Here is a 15,146-nt window from a genome sequence, read left to right on the forward strand (position 1 = left end):
GAACTTAAGGAGTGCTTGAGAGAGTGGTGATGTGTTTTAATATAGCCATATACTTCACCCCATTCAATTAGTAGCTTCTTCAATTATTGATCTCACCGTTCAATTTGCAGAAGTTCCAGTGCTGCAGGAGCAGCAGAGTCTGTGTAGCGCAATGAAATGAGCACTGGATGGGGTCACTATCTAGCCAAGTGATGCTTAGTAAGCCACTTCCTCACTCTGGACCACAGTTTTCTCATTGGCAAAATAAATTACCTGTCCCATCACACCCCAGATTCTTTTAACGCTCAAATGAGATAAAGAGGTCAAGATACAGTGTAATCAGTAATGAGCAATATGCACATATTACAAATTTCATCCACTTACCTTTTCTTTAAAGACCAGAATCTGATGAAGTCAGGAAGACTTATTGTTGCAACTCTGGAGCAAAATGTTTAACCTGTTAAGTATGTGTTTTGGAGCATTTGTTTTAAGGGCAAGGTGTCTCATCCCAGCTCACCTGCTATACATTCTTACCCACTGAACTTTCTCTTCAGAATATACTTTTTTTTTCCAGCATTTGACTGCACAATGGCATAATAGGTCTTTACCTTGGCCACACATTACAATCACCTGGAGCTCTTTAAATCTACCAATGCCCAGGTGTCAAATGTGCAGAATTTCTGATAGCATGGCCCAGACATCCATATTTTTTTAAATGCCTCAGTTGATTCAAATACACAGTGAAGAATGAAAACTATGCATATAGAGGAAAGAGCCCCAGCTTTGGAATCAGACACCATTGGCTCTACCATTGCACTGTCTGAGTGACCTTGGACTGAAGTCTCTGAACCTCAGTTTATAATGTGAAAATCGGGGAAGGGGGAAATGACAACTTTCAGAATTGTTGTGAGGTTATAAGATCACTTAAATTGCCCATCCTAGTAGAAGCTCAGAAGATAATAACTGTTATTGTTTATATACTGACTTTTAGTGTGTACTCTTTTCCTGAGTGTGATTGTGTTTGGGGGAGATGTAAATAATTGTGTGTCCACAACTATATTATAAACTCTTTGGGGACAGACTGTGATTACCTTTTCTCTAAATTCCCTCCAGCTCCCCACAAAGTGCTAAGGATATAGTAAATGGGTATGTAACGGCTATAGCAATTACTTTTGATCAATATATTGACAGAAAGGAAATGCAACATTAGCTCTACTAAGTATATTTAAAAACATCAAAACTATACCCTCATAGATTCACTACAGCTTTTGATAAGATCCTAAGGGCATTTGAACATCTGAGTCCAAGCCACAGAAAATCTTTTTCACTCAAACTGTGAGCCCATCAGCCTAGATATTGCACTTAGAGGAGAGTCGTCTTTGCCCCAAGGCATTTCATTTGATATAAGAGTGAAGGAAGGAAGTTGTGCATAAATCATGAAGGCAGAGCTGGTTTTCATTTCTGAAAGAACAAATGCAGGTGTCATGCTCCCGAAACTGGAGCTATTGGAAAGAAAAGGAGAAAGTATTAGCTCAGGTGCTTGGGTGCATGAAATTGGGGAATTGGGAATTGAATGGGCTCATGAAGAAGGAATGGACAGGGACACTGGAAACAGTGTGAGGAATCAGAAGGTTTTCTTTACTGTGTCAGACCTGCAAAGAGCTACCTTTCTGACTCAAGCCCAGATTGTTCTTAGAAGTAAAACAGAGCAACCTAAAGGGCCATTTGAGGCAAGGAAAGAGAGACAAAGCAAGGGAGGTCAGGCAGAGGGGCTGCATTCACTCTCTGCTGGATGTGCTGCAGCATTGCACGAGCATCCTTGTTGCTCTACACCCTATGTTTGAAAGCAGGCATGAGCTAGAGCAGACTAGCAGCCTGCAGACCCATTCTGTGCAGCTCACATATCTACTCCACACAGAATTTGCACAGTGCACAGTGCCACTAAAAAGTGTTGCTCTAGATCTTAACAAAATTTACCAACTTTCTCCTTTTTCATGCCTTCCGCCCCTGCCCCTGTATAATTTTGTGTTTGCAAACTCTGAGTTAAAACCTGTTGATAGTCACGGAGGCCAGCTGTTGTCTCTGTCAGGCATTGGAGCTGCACTTCATTGTACTGCATATTCCAAGTTTCACTCCAGTGTTCTCTAAGAGCCTCCCTCACACATGCACACATAAAGATAACAGTCATTCAGACCAATGAGGAAGCAAAGATTCGATTCTTATCCTAAATTATCATAAGTTGCAGAGTGCCCAGTAGCATTGGCACATACGCCATAAGGTGTGAATGGGAGTGGAGATCCAGGGAGTTGTACAGAAGTGTACTCTTGTAAGAAGTCAAGCAAAAATAGTCTCGAACTCAGACAAGCAAGACAAGTGTTTACGGCAGCCCAAATTGGAGATCAAGGAAAACTAAGACCATGAAGTCGTGGCTTACAATAAGTCAAAACTTGGTCATCTGAGCACAAGGATGTGGGCCAGGATTGGAAACAAGTCCTGCCTCAATCATAAATCTCTTATGTACTGTTCTCTCGATGGGTGCAGGGGTGATCCCAGGCATGACATTGCAGGAGTGGTAAGTTTAATGGGTTTTATCTGGAAAAGAAGAGCCGTCACTAGCTCCAATTTTAAATATATCTCTGGTTTAAGGAAATTGCCGCTCTTTCCATTCTCAGGTCTCAGAAAAATCACTTTCGTGGAGTAATTAGTCAAATAACTAGGTCTTTTCTCGGGAAAAATATAAAGAGCCAGTTTGAAAGAAATGATTCTGTGAGCTGGTGTTTTTCTATTTATTGGATTTCCATAAATAGCTTATTACCCTGTAACTACTTTCATAATGCATTTTTATAATTTGATTTTTACTCATGACTTTTATGCTACGAAATTCATTACTAACACCAGTTTTAATTCTTCTTGTATTCCTTTCTCATGTTTTGTAAATGTACTGTATATTACATTATTACATTTGTAATATAATACAGTTGTGACTTTTTGCTATATGTCATAATGCTTTTCTCCTAGAAAAGTATGATTTTTTATATTCATGAAGACAACATTTTCTGTGACAAAGTTAATATTATATTAACATTAATAGAACATTAGCATAATAATCCTGTACATTAGCATAATAGTCATTTATACTAATACAACATTCAATTGTATTTACTGAAGATAAATTACCTAAAATAGATTAAGTATGTTCATGCAAATTTCAGTTCTTTCCAATTGTTTGGTATTTTTAAGAGGCTTCCTATTTCTTTGTAATTCTTTCCTTAGAATAAATCCCATAAATTGGATTACTGAAACAGTGATTCTGAATACAAAACAAGACATAAGTTAGCAAGGAATTTCCCCGTAAGTTTTAAATTTTAATTCTAAACTTCCCAGTAAAGTGAGCAAAACACAAATCATTTCATACATTTTACAAGCAGAAAAGCAGCCTAAGAGAGGTTGGCTTACCCAAGTCAAATAAACTGTAACAAGACCCCAAATAAAAGTCTTCTAGTAGTTGGCTTTTCCCTCTAAACAAGAGAAATTAAGGGGGATTTTTGTTGTCTATGCTTTATTTTTTAATTGTCATTATAATCCCCAAATTTCTAATTTTTTCACATTTGTTATATTTTGTAGGAAGGCAAGAGAGAGGACAAATTTTGTTTAGTCAATTTCAATAGTAATAAAATCCATAACAAAATAATGATAAAATATATGATAATAGTCAATTACAATAACTGAGTCCTTTGATATTCCAAGCACTGTGCTAAGTGATTTCCATCAGTGATATGTGCTGTGGCCACACAGCTGACTGTGTGCACATCTTCCCAGATCAAAATGGCCCAGGTGGGAGCATTTACACCATGGAAATCAGCAGATACTGATCTCCCCTTCACCCAAGAGCTGATTGTTAAACATTTACTGGCACACACCACAAAATGCATATTTCATTTAATGAGTATAAACAAGCCTACAGATCTTTTATCATAATAATCCTAATCCACAGGTAAAAAGACTGAGGCTCAAGAAGGTTAAATAATATCCAATATAAAGGAGCAGATTTGGAATCAAAACTAGGTAGTCTGATACCAAAAATTAACATTTAACCACCAAACACTATTATTTCTTATTGATCCAAAACAATGAGGATGGCTAGAGAATACTCAGGTATTACTGAGGACAGATTCTGGGTTGTAGATTTTCACTTTGCTTTTTATTCTCCCCTAATATGGTTTAGCTGTGTCCACACCCAATCTCATCTTGAATTGTAATTCCCACAATTCCCACATGTCATGGCAGGAACCGGGTGGAAGGTGATTGAATTATGGGGGTGGGTCTTTCCTGTGCTGTTCTCATGATAGGGAATGAATCTCACAAGATCTGATGGTTTTAAAAATGGGAGTTTCCCTACACCAGCTCTTTTTTTGCCTGCTGCCATGGATGTAAGACATGACTTGCTCCTCCTTGCCTTCCACCATGATAGTGAGGCCTCCCCAGCCACGTGGAACTGTAAGTCCAATTAAACCTCTTTCTTTTGTAAATCGCCCAGTCTCGGGTATGTCTTTATCAGCAGCATGAAAATGGACTAATACACCCTCAACTTCAAAATGATGATAAGCTCACCTTTGAAAGTATCTTGCTGCCATGCACCAATCCCACTGTGATTGTTCATGGTAAAATAATATTTCCACTTTTATGAATGAATCATGTGTTCCAAGGGCATGAGTATCTCACCCAGTGTTACCAAATCAGTCAACACCCCGTTTAGCCCACGCAGTCCAGTAAGCCCAGCTGTTTCCCATGATAAATGAGCTAAAAGCCTCAAGCTTGTGCCTCAAGCAAACAATGGAGAAGAATGCTCAGCCTATTTCAGCAATGAAATGTCATGTAACTCCACTGTTACATCTGGTATTGAACAGCCATAATTATTTTTTCTTCCTCCCTTAAAAATAGTGAACTTGTTAAGAGGTTCCTTCATATGTGCCATTTATGCCAGTACCAGTTATTCAAGGGATTTTCTGTGCAGAACTGTTTTACTCTGCTCTTACTCTAGATGACTTACATAATTGGTTTATGTTACCTCTACTTTTACTACTTTTAAGCTCTGCTGTCTACTTTTGCAAATGAAGAGAAAGATCAGAATGTAAGCCAACATTGTATATAGCAACTAATAAAAGGGAGCTATTTCAGTTGATTACTCACAGCGCAAAACAAGTATATTTGGTATGTTAACTACAGGCATCATGAAAAAAGTACCCAGTTTTTCTGGAGGCTTAGGAACTGTCTGTCGATTATATGAGATGAGGAGGTGGTCTTGTTGCTGCTTGAAAGACTAGGACTTTGTAAATGAGCTTAATAATTACATTACTAAATGATAATTCCCTTTGAAATAATTTCCAGAAAACTTGTATAATCAAAATTATTTTACAGCTTTTAAAAGGTTATGAATATATACAATCCTGGGGATACAATTCTCAGAGAGGTGATGTAGCTATTAATATTTAAGGTCATACAGCTCTTCTGTGGTAGAAAAGCTGAGGCCTTCTGACCTGAAGTATATTTTATTTTCTAATCTACCAGTACCACATTGTGTCTCTGGACAACAGGCGTACTATTTAAGGTGCATAAGATAGACATTCAAACTCCAAAACAATGATCTTTAGGAGAGCAGACTTGCGTGTCATTGATGCTTTTCTTATTAACTCTCCATTCAACATTGACTTCAGAAAGCAGTCAGAGGACAACTTTTCAGTGAAATATCCCAGATGCATAATTTAGGATGGAACTTGGAGATCATTAATGCAATTTTTACCTAATATCTCTTACATTATATCTGAAAAATTATCACCAGTCTCTTACTAAATATTGCTGGAGATGGATTGTTTTGTTATATATTTGGAAAATTGTGAGTCTAAGAATTTTTTTCTTAATGTGAGTCAAAAGTTGATCCTTCTCTACCTTGATTTAGAACTTCCATGTAGTGTATACAAAAGTCTACTTATGGGATATCAGAAAGAATGGCAGATTAGGTGATTTCAATATTCACTCCAATTCAAAAATTTCACCTGAAAAATCTTCAGATATTGAAATTCCATCATTTAATCCCTGCTACAGACTTTTAAAAAATATACCCAAATACCTTTTTCCTAAATAGTTTAAAGCATGACTGTATGAGATGGGACCAGGTTCCTCGCTAAGCTGGAAATTTTTAGTTTGTCACTTCATTGGTCGATAATGTAAAGAACATTAAAATTATTCAAGATATGCTAAGCCACAACCTTATTCAGCATGTCTGCTCTTAGTGGGAAAGTCATAGTGAAAGGTGCTTTAAATAGAGACTGATTTTAGGGAAACCTTTGGGAAATGGCTGCTTGGTTGCTGAGAACAATATGATTCACCTTGTTTAATGGTCATGGTGATTTATTTCGTGAAGAGAGAATGGAATATTGGTCAAACAAGTGGAGTAAGTGTGATGAGAGCTAATAAGAAGTATGCTCTGCAGCAAACAAAATTAGGCAGAATCAGTCAATAAAGGAATCATTGTACTTTAAACAGGGAAAGGTTTCCAGGTTAGAAGAAACAAAATTAATGAATTTAATAAATGTGGGAAAAAAATCTGCACAGGTCATCAAGATTCTATAGTAAAACAGACAACATAGGAGAAACATGCTGCAAAATTCCTGAATTTGGGGCACCAAAAGAGTGGTTCAAACCAAATATACTTGGGTTCTTATTCCTAGTCAGCTAAATTGCTTTTTCGCAGTGACCCTTAGGGCCCCTGCCTCTGAGAACAATAGTATAATGATAAAAGACACATGTATGTATAGTAAATAGGGGCTACTAGAGCTTCAAGTCTGATAGAGCAAAATCCCAGCTTGCTCACTTTGAGAAACCCATGAGGAGAGTTTAGGAAAGGTTTTTTAAGTAGAAAAAGGAATAAAAAGGGGGTAGATTTTGATTTGGGATGAGTTGCACTGAGCCATGTGTTAGGGAACTTCTTGGGTATTGCAGACCTATTGGATCTCTTGCAAATTTTGCTCATGGTCAGTATAGATTTAAAAAAAAAAATGTCTTGTGATCTACATTGCCTTTTATGTTGTCTGGTAACATTGTGGCATAGAGAAAATCCCACATGGAGCAACCGTTTAAATTTGAAAGCCTATGGAGAGGATGACTAAAAAGGGCAGTTTCTTTCATTACAACTCAGGTTTAAGAACACTTGGGTTTGTAAGATCTAGTATTTGACAGCACACCAGGGTGATTACAGTCAGCAATAATTTGCTGTATATTTTAAAATAACAAACGTAATTGGAATATTTATAACAGAAGGAAATGATAAATGTTTGAGGTGATACCCCATTTACCATGATGTGATTATTATGCATTGTATGCCTATATCAAATATCTCACATACCCCATAAATATATACACCTACTAAGTACCCATAAAAATTAAGAATAAATAAGTGAATAATAAAAAAGAACACTTGGGTTTGGAATTGCTTCCTGAAAAGAAGCACCTGAATATTTACTGCAGCATGACTATGTTAGGGTAATCCAATAGGGATAGTGGAACAGTACAGAAAAGGGTAAATCAAGCAAAAAATAATATTTACTTATTAACTCCTCTCTCCAAAGACAAAAACGGATAACATTTTGCTGTAAGCTTCCAGTTCTTTAATATCTGTGTTGCTTATTCATCCATATTTTATAAAATTAGGGGTATATTTGATCTATTGTTTTGTGACCTATTTTCTCACTTAATACACCATGAACATTTTTCATGTCATTCGATATTCTTTTAAAATTTGATTTTCCATGGCTGCATTATTTCTGCAATGTGTTTAGTCAATGTCCTGGATTTTATGTGGTTTTCTGTTATTCATGTTATCCTCATTCATAAATGTTGTGTGCATCTATGACTATTGTTTAGGATCAATCCCTATATGAAGAAATACTGGATAAAAGAGGATGAACGTTTCTAGCTTTCAATACTTATTGTCAAATGGATATTTCTATGATCTATTGCCAAACTTGGTATTAGCATTTTTGAAAACGGAAATTTGATGGGTCAAAAACAGCATTTGATACAGTTTTTCCCTAGTGATTACTAGTGAGGATGACTATATAATTTGTCCATTTGGACACTTTCTAAGCTGCTCCTTCATACTCCACAAAACAATTGTAATTTGTCTCTGGACTAGAGCAGCCAGCTGTCACTGACTTCCACACTCCTCTTTAGTCAGTGGAGATGCTGGTGGCTAAAGCAACCACAGCTCTGAGAGCAGCTTGATACATAATCTGCACAAATTAATTCTTCCCTGTACCCTAAATTTTTCATCTGAATAAGAATAATCTAAATTCTACAGTCCATATAATCTTACATTTTTGGAAAGGGTAATGCTATTCTAATCTAAATACTATGCTCCACATTTATAAAATTATTTTTTAAAAAATTTTTTCTACATTAATTTTAGATTTAGGGGGTACATGTGCAGGTTTGTTACCTGGGTATATTGTGTAACACTAAGGTTTAGGGTATAAATGATTCCATCACCCAGATACTGAGCATAGTAGCCAATAGTTAGTTTCCCAACTCTTACCCTCCTCCCCTAGTAGTCTTCAGTTTCTATTGTTGACATATTTATGTCCATGAGAACCTGATATGCAGCTTCTACTTATTAGTAAGAATATGTGGTATTTGGTTTTCTTCTCCTGCTTTAATCTTAGGATAATGATCTCCAGATGTTTCCATATTTCTGCAGAGGACATGAGTTTATTTATGTTTATGGCTGTGTAGTATTCCATGGTATGTATGTACCATATTTTTCTTTATCCAGTCCACTGTTGGCAGGCACCTAGATTGATTCTGTATCTTTAGTATTGTGAATAAGGCTGTGATAAACTTGCAAGTGCATGTATCTTTTTGGTATACTGATTTACTTTCTTTTGAATGTATACCCAGTAATGGGATTGCTGGGTGAAATGGTAGCTCTGTTTTATGTTCTTTGAGAAATCTCCGAACTGCTTTCCACAGTGCCTGAATTTATGTTCCCACCAACAGTATATAAGCGTTCCTTTTTCTCCTCAGCCTTACCAGCACCTGTGTTTTTTTAACTTTTTAATAATAGCCATTCTGACTCATGTGAGATGATATCTCATTGTGATTTTAATTTGCTTTTCTCCGGTGATTAATAATGTGGAGACTACTTTTATCACATTTGTTGGCTGCATATATGTCTTCTTTTGAGAAGTATCTGGTCATGTCTTTTGCCCATTTTTTAATGGGCCTATTTGTTTTTTGCTTGTTCAATTGTTTAAGTTCCTTATAGATTCTGGATGTTAGACTTTTGTTGGATGTATTGTTTGTGAATATACCAAATGAGTTTATGATTCAGATCCTCTTAGGCCTCAGCTGTCTTCATATCCTCATTGTGTTACTTAAATTAAGGGTGGCATCTGGGCATATTTCTTTGTCTTTTCATAGTCCGGAAAGCTTTCAAAGTAGGAAGAAGTTTAGAATTCTAGTATTAATAAATGCTGAAACATTACTGAGTACTTTCTGTGTGTCAAGCATTGCACTGAGGATTCTTTTCCTTTTTTTTTTTTTTTTTTTTTTTTTTGAGATGGAGTTTCACTCATGTTGCCCAGACTGGAGTACAATGGTGTGATCTCGGCTCACTACAACCTCCACCTCCTGGGTTCAAGCTATTCTCTTGCCTCAGCCTCCTAAGTGGCTGAGATTACAGGCGCCCTCCACCACATCCAGCTAATTTTTGTATTTTTAGTGGAGACGGGGTTTCACCATGTTGGTCAGTCTGGTCTCCAACTCCTGACCTCAGGTGATCCGCCCTCCTTGGCCTTCCAAATGCTAAGATTATAGGCATAAGCCACCACACCCAGTCTGCACTAAGGATTTTATATGCATTATCTTCATATAACACACACAAAGGACCTATAATCTCTGTAGATCATTTTTTAGATGAAGAAAGTAAGGCTAAAAGAATTTTTCATAATCTACCCAAATTCATGTAGTTAGTAAATGACAGAGTTGGGCCTCAAACCCTGGTTATCTGACACCAACCAATACTTGTTCTAAGTATTTTGGTAGCAAAGCCTGATTTAAAAGCAATGCACCATAACTTCTCAAATGCAGTACATATGTAATTAAGTTCGTTCTGGCACCCAGGATCTCCCTAGGCCATCTTTTCCTACTATCAAGTTAATGTGAAATCATGATATGCAAATAAAATTTGATATTAGTCTCAACTAGATACAGTTAACAGAATTTATTAATTTCTGAAAAGCAAAGGCAGAAATTCCCTGTAAAATGCACTATAATGTCAAATATGATAGATTTGACATCAGTTGTATTGAAAGTCTGAAACTGTGGAGTGCCTTAAAGATAATTTTCAAACTTCTCTCTTATGAATATGCAAACTGAGATGGCAATGAAGAAGTTAATAGAGACCAAACCTAGGATTTGAATCTAGGTGTCTTGATTCCCAGTCCACTACTTTTCCTACTAAAACATTTTGCAACTTGTGACAAATGATGAATATTCTTGGATTTAGGAGATATATACAAAAGAGCAAGGAGATGTATCACAAAGACATTTCACTTAGAGATTATAATAGCATAAAATTGAAAACAATCTAAATTTCAATCAATAGGACATTTGATAAACAAGAGTACATAAAAAACATGTCCTACTCAGCCATTCAAAATGATGATATAGAGCTCTGTGTATTGTCCTAGATAGATGAACATGATGTATTATTGTTTAGAAGGAAGAAAGCATGTTACAAAACAGCACATATAACGTGGCTTGCTGTATATTAAATATCAGCATTCATAGATGATGCAGGTTTGGCTAGATGATGAGATTAAGAAGATTTTTTTTTTACTTTTGTCTATTCCCTTGACTTAAATGGGTTTTAATAAGAATATGTTGTAAAAAAAATGCTTTGAAACAAGAAAGCATTTCAATTCTCTGTGCCTTTTGCCTTTTTTCGTTTTTCGGCTTGTTTTTGTTTTTGTTTTTTTGAGACAGAGTTTCACTTTTGTCGCCCTGGCTGGAGTGCAATGGCCTGATCTCGGCTCACTGCAACCTCCGCCTCCCGGATTCAAGCAATTCTTCTGCCTCAACCTCCTAAGTAACTGGGATGACAAGCGCACCCCACCACGCCTGACTACCTTTTGTATTTTTAGTAGAGACAGGGTTTCACCACGTTGGCCAGGCTGGTCTCGAACTCCTGACCTCAGGTGATCTGCCTGCCTTGGCCTCCCAAAATGCTGGGATTACAGGCATGAACCACTGCACCCGGCCTCTCTGTGCCTTTTAAACTAAACCAGTGTGTCTCAAACTTCAATCAGCGAGAGAATCTTGTTAAAATGTATGCTTTGATTGAGTAGGTCTGGGGTGGAGCTGGAGAACCTACATTTTCAACAAAATCCCAGGTGATGCCAATGCTGCTGAATGGAGAACAGTGCATTGCAAGGGTCTGGTTTTGTTAATTATTCCACGAGGCCTTTTTCTCATTCACTCCATATGTAGTTTCTGGCAATCTTCGGCTGAAATTATTTTCCTTTGCTTATTAGTGCTGTAGTGATTTCTAGGTGAATAGGGCCCTAGAGTTTTCTTCTTTTTCTTGCAGTTAATAAACATAAACACTGGGAGACACTATTTTAAATTTCCAAACATCCATTATACAACTGGAAATATTACTCAGAAATTGCCTTTCCCACCGGATAGTTTTTATCTTGATACTCTCAACTGAGGATGTAATAGCAGCATTGATTGTTTAAATGTATGAGCAATCGGGGAGCAATCATGATTTTAAAAAAACAACAACAGTAATTGATAGACTGCTCAGCAGGAGAAATGAGATTGTAATATGAATGTTCATTTTTGACACATCTCTTTAATGTATTTTCAGGAAGAAAATCAAAATAAAGCATTTTAAGAATGACTGGGTATGGGAATACCCTAGCATTTCTTTTATAAAAACAAAATGTTAAAACATCGAACTTGGGAAGAAAGTTGCGTGAAATAAAATACCTTAGAATTTATAATGTAATCAGCAAGAATAGAGTAAACTATGGCTACTACTATTGTAAATATTCAATATTTATTAAGTGTTTACTATGTACTGGGCTGGTCAAGTTGATTTATATGAATTATCTTGTTTGATGTCTTATTTAAGGCTTATACAAGTTCAATAACTTGTCCAAAGTAACACATCTAGTAGGTAGTAGTATTTTGATTTACATCCATTAACTCAAAACTCAAGATCATAACCACAATGCTGTACTTTGAGAGTCATCCAACAAACAGAGTTCCTGCCTAACATGCAACAGACTTTGTTCTAGGTAATTGGGGGAAATTTAATGAATGAACAAGACAAAAACCTTGCCTTCATAGAGTTTACTTTCTAGTGATGATAAAGAGATACTGCATTTATATTGGACCTTACTCGCTTAGTTGTGGAGTGCTGAATGAGAAATAGAGAAGGCATTTCCCTCTTTGGGCCTCAATTTCTTGAACTATAGAATGAAGATTTTGTACTCTAAGTTCAGTTTAGTCTCCCAAACCTATAGGTGCAAGAAAATTTAAACGACTTTATGTATCTTTGCAGTTCCTGCTTCCAATTCAAACTACCAATAAGCCACTTCACCAAGGCCTCTTGATTTCATGTCTTTAATTGGAATTCCTTTTACACTAATTATTGTTATTTATATCATTATCAAAACTGCATTTGTGAAATTATGAGAGTAAGAGAAATCTAACATAGTTGACTCCATCTTGCTCTGACCTCTATGCTGTCCTTGGTCATTCCTGGGAATAGACCAAGCTAACTTTGGGAGGAATTTAGTTTATACTTTTACTTTAAAGCAAAGATATTAATAGCCCTTCCCAAAACTAAACCACCTTCATAAAACTAATGAAAGGCCACAAGGTTAAGATTATGAGAGGGGGCTGAATTATGATAAGACAAACATAATTTCTATAATCCCTTACTACTCAGGAGTCATAGACCAGAGGTCCTAAGATAAGCCTACTTTCTATAATCTCTTACTACTCAGAGATCACATGGTAGAGGTCACAAGATTTGTGACTGTATTAGTATGTTCTCACACTGCTATAAAGAAATGCCTGAGACTGGGTAATTTATAAAGAAAAAAGGTTTAATTGGCTTATGGTTCCTCAGACTGTACAGGAAGCATAGCAGCTTCTGCTTCTGGGGAGACCTCAGGAAGCTTATAATCATGGCAGAAGGCAAAGGAGGAGCAGGCACTTCACATGGCCAGAGCAAGAGGAAGAGAAAGGGGAGAGGTACTGCACACTTATAAATGACTAGATCTTGCAAGAACTAACTCACTACCATGACAATAGTACCAAGGGGGATGGTGCTAAACCCTTCATGAGAACCTACCCCCACTATCCGATCACTTCCCATCAGGCCCCCACCTCCAGCACTGAGGATTACATTTCAACATGAGACTGGGGCAGGGACACAAATACAAACCATATCAGTGACTTTTCCAATTGCTCCTATAGATAGCATCACCCTTGTAGAATCTAAGGTTGTTTTATGAAATATCCTTAAGACTGAACCCACCCAGACTTATAACTCATGACTCCTGTGGCCCCATCCGGAGGCAGACTCAGGGCATGGGGACAGTTTTCCACACACTTCTGATTTCATCCCCAACCAATCAACCCATTCTTTCACCCCCTTCCCACCAAATTGTCCATAAAAACTCTAACCTCCAGGGCTCCAGGGAGACTGATTTGAGTGATAACTCCAGTTCTCCTGCATAGGCCAGCTTCATGTCAATTGAACTGATTCTATACTGCAGTGCCATCTCTCTGTGTGTTGATTTTTTCTGTGCAGTGAGCAGAAAAAGCCCATTAGGCCATTACACAATTATCATTACCAAAGGCCACAAATGCAAGGTCAGGCTGCTATGGAATACTTGGAGGCTTTCTGCGGCAGTGTTTCTGCCAATACCGTTTCCCCCAAGCCTTCTCCTTCTACTTGAGCTGGACTGCTGGTGGCCTGCCATCTTGCTTGCAGGCTCTCTTATGCTGTCACAGTTGAGACATTCAATGAGACCAGTTGAGATAATGAACCAGGAGTCAGTGTATGAGAGTCAAATGCCGTCATCAGAAATTATTGAGAGCTTTTCAGTAATTGCCATGAAATAAAGAAATTTACCCATCTGGGTCAAAAGGCTTTGATGAATTCTTTACTTAATGTCCTCTTCTTCAGGAGTTTCACGCCTAAAGATTTCCTTCTCCTTATGGAAAAAAACGGCAATACTAGAACTTGCATAAAAGAAATGTGGAGGCCGGGTGCAGTGGCTCATGCTTATAATCCTAGCACTTTGGGAGGACGAGGCAGGTGGAACACCTGAGGTCAGGAGTTTGAGACCAGCCTGGCCAACATGGTGAAACCCCATCTCTGCTAAAAATACAAAAATTAGCCGGGCATGGTGGCGGGAGCCTATAATCCCAGCTACTCTGGTGGCTGCAGCAGGATAATCGCTTGAACTAGCGGGGCAAAGGTTGCAGTGAGCCTAGATCGCACCACTTCACTCTGGCCTGGGCAAAAGAGCAAAACTCCATCTAAAAAAATAAAAAATAAAAAAGGAAGAAACTTGGGAGTATATTTTTGCTATAACATTTTGGAAAATAGATGTCAGTAGGCAACTCAAGTCTCTCTTGATTTGCCAGTGATCCTTTCAATCATAAATTCACTTGTCCTAATAATAATGTTTCTGGTTGCATACTACATGCTGGGCCCTAAGAATATAGAAACAATTAAAGGGCCATGCCTTTAAAGAACTGGCATGGTTTTTAAACATGCAGAGCTCTAGAACTGGAGTGACTATTGTTGATTGAATCATGCCTCCCGGTTCACATGATGGAGCCTCAATCCCCAGTGTGACTATATTTGGAGATAGGGCCTTTATAGAGGTAATTAGGGTAAAATGAGATCATAAGGATAAGACCCTATTCCAACAGAACTGTGTCCTTATAAGAGGAGGAAGGGACACCAGAGCTTTCTCTCTCTGCACATATGCATGCTGAGAAAAGGCCATCTGAGAGCATAGCAAGAAGGCAGCGGTCTGCAAGCCAGGAAGAGAGCCCTCACCAGAAAGACTTAAACAGAC

The sequence above is a fragment of the Pan troglodytes genome, chromosome 8 (genome assembly GCF_028858775.2).
Source record: "Pan troglodytes isolate AG18354 chromosome 8, NHGRI_mPanTro3-v2.0_pri, whole genome shotgun sequence".
Lineage (NCBI taxonomy): Eukaryota > Metazoa > Chordata > Mammalia > Primates > Hominidae > Pan > Pan troglodytes.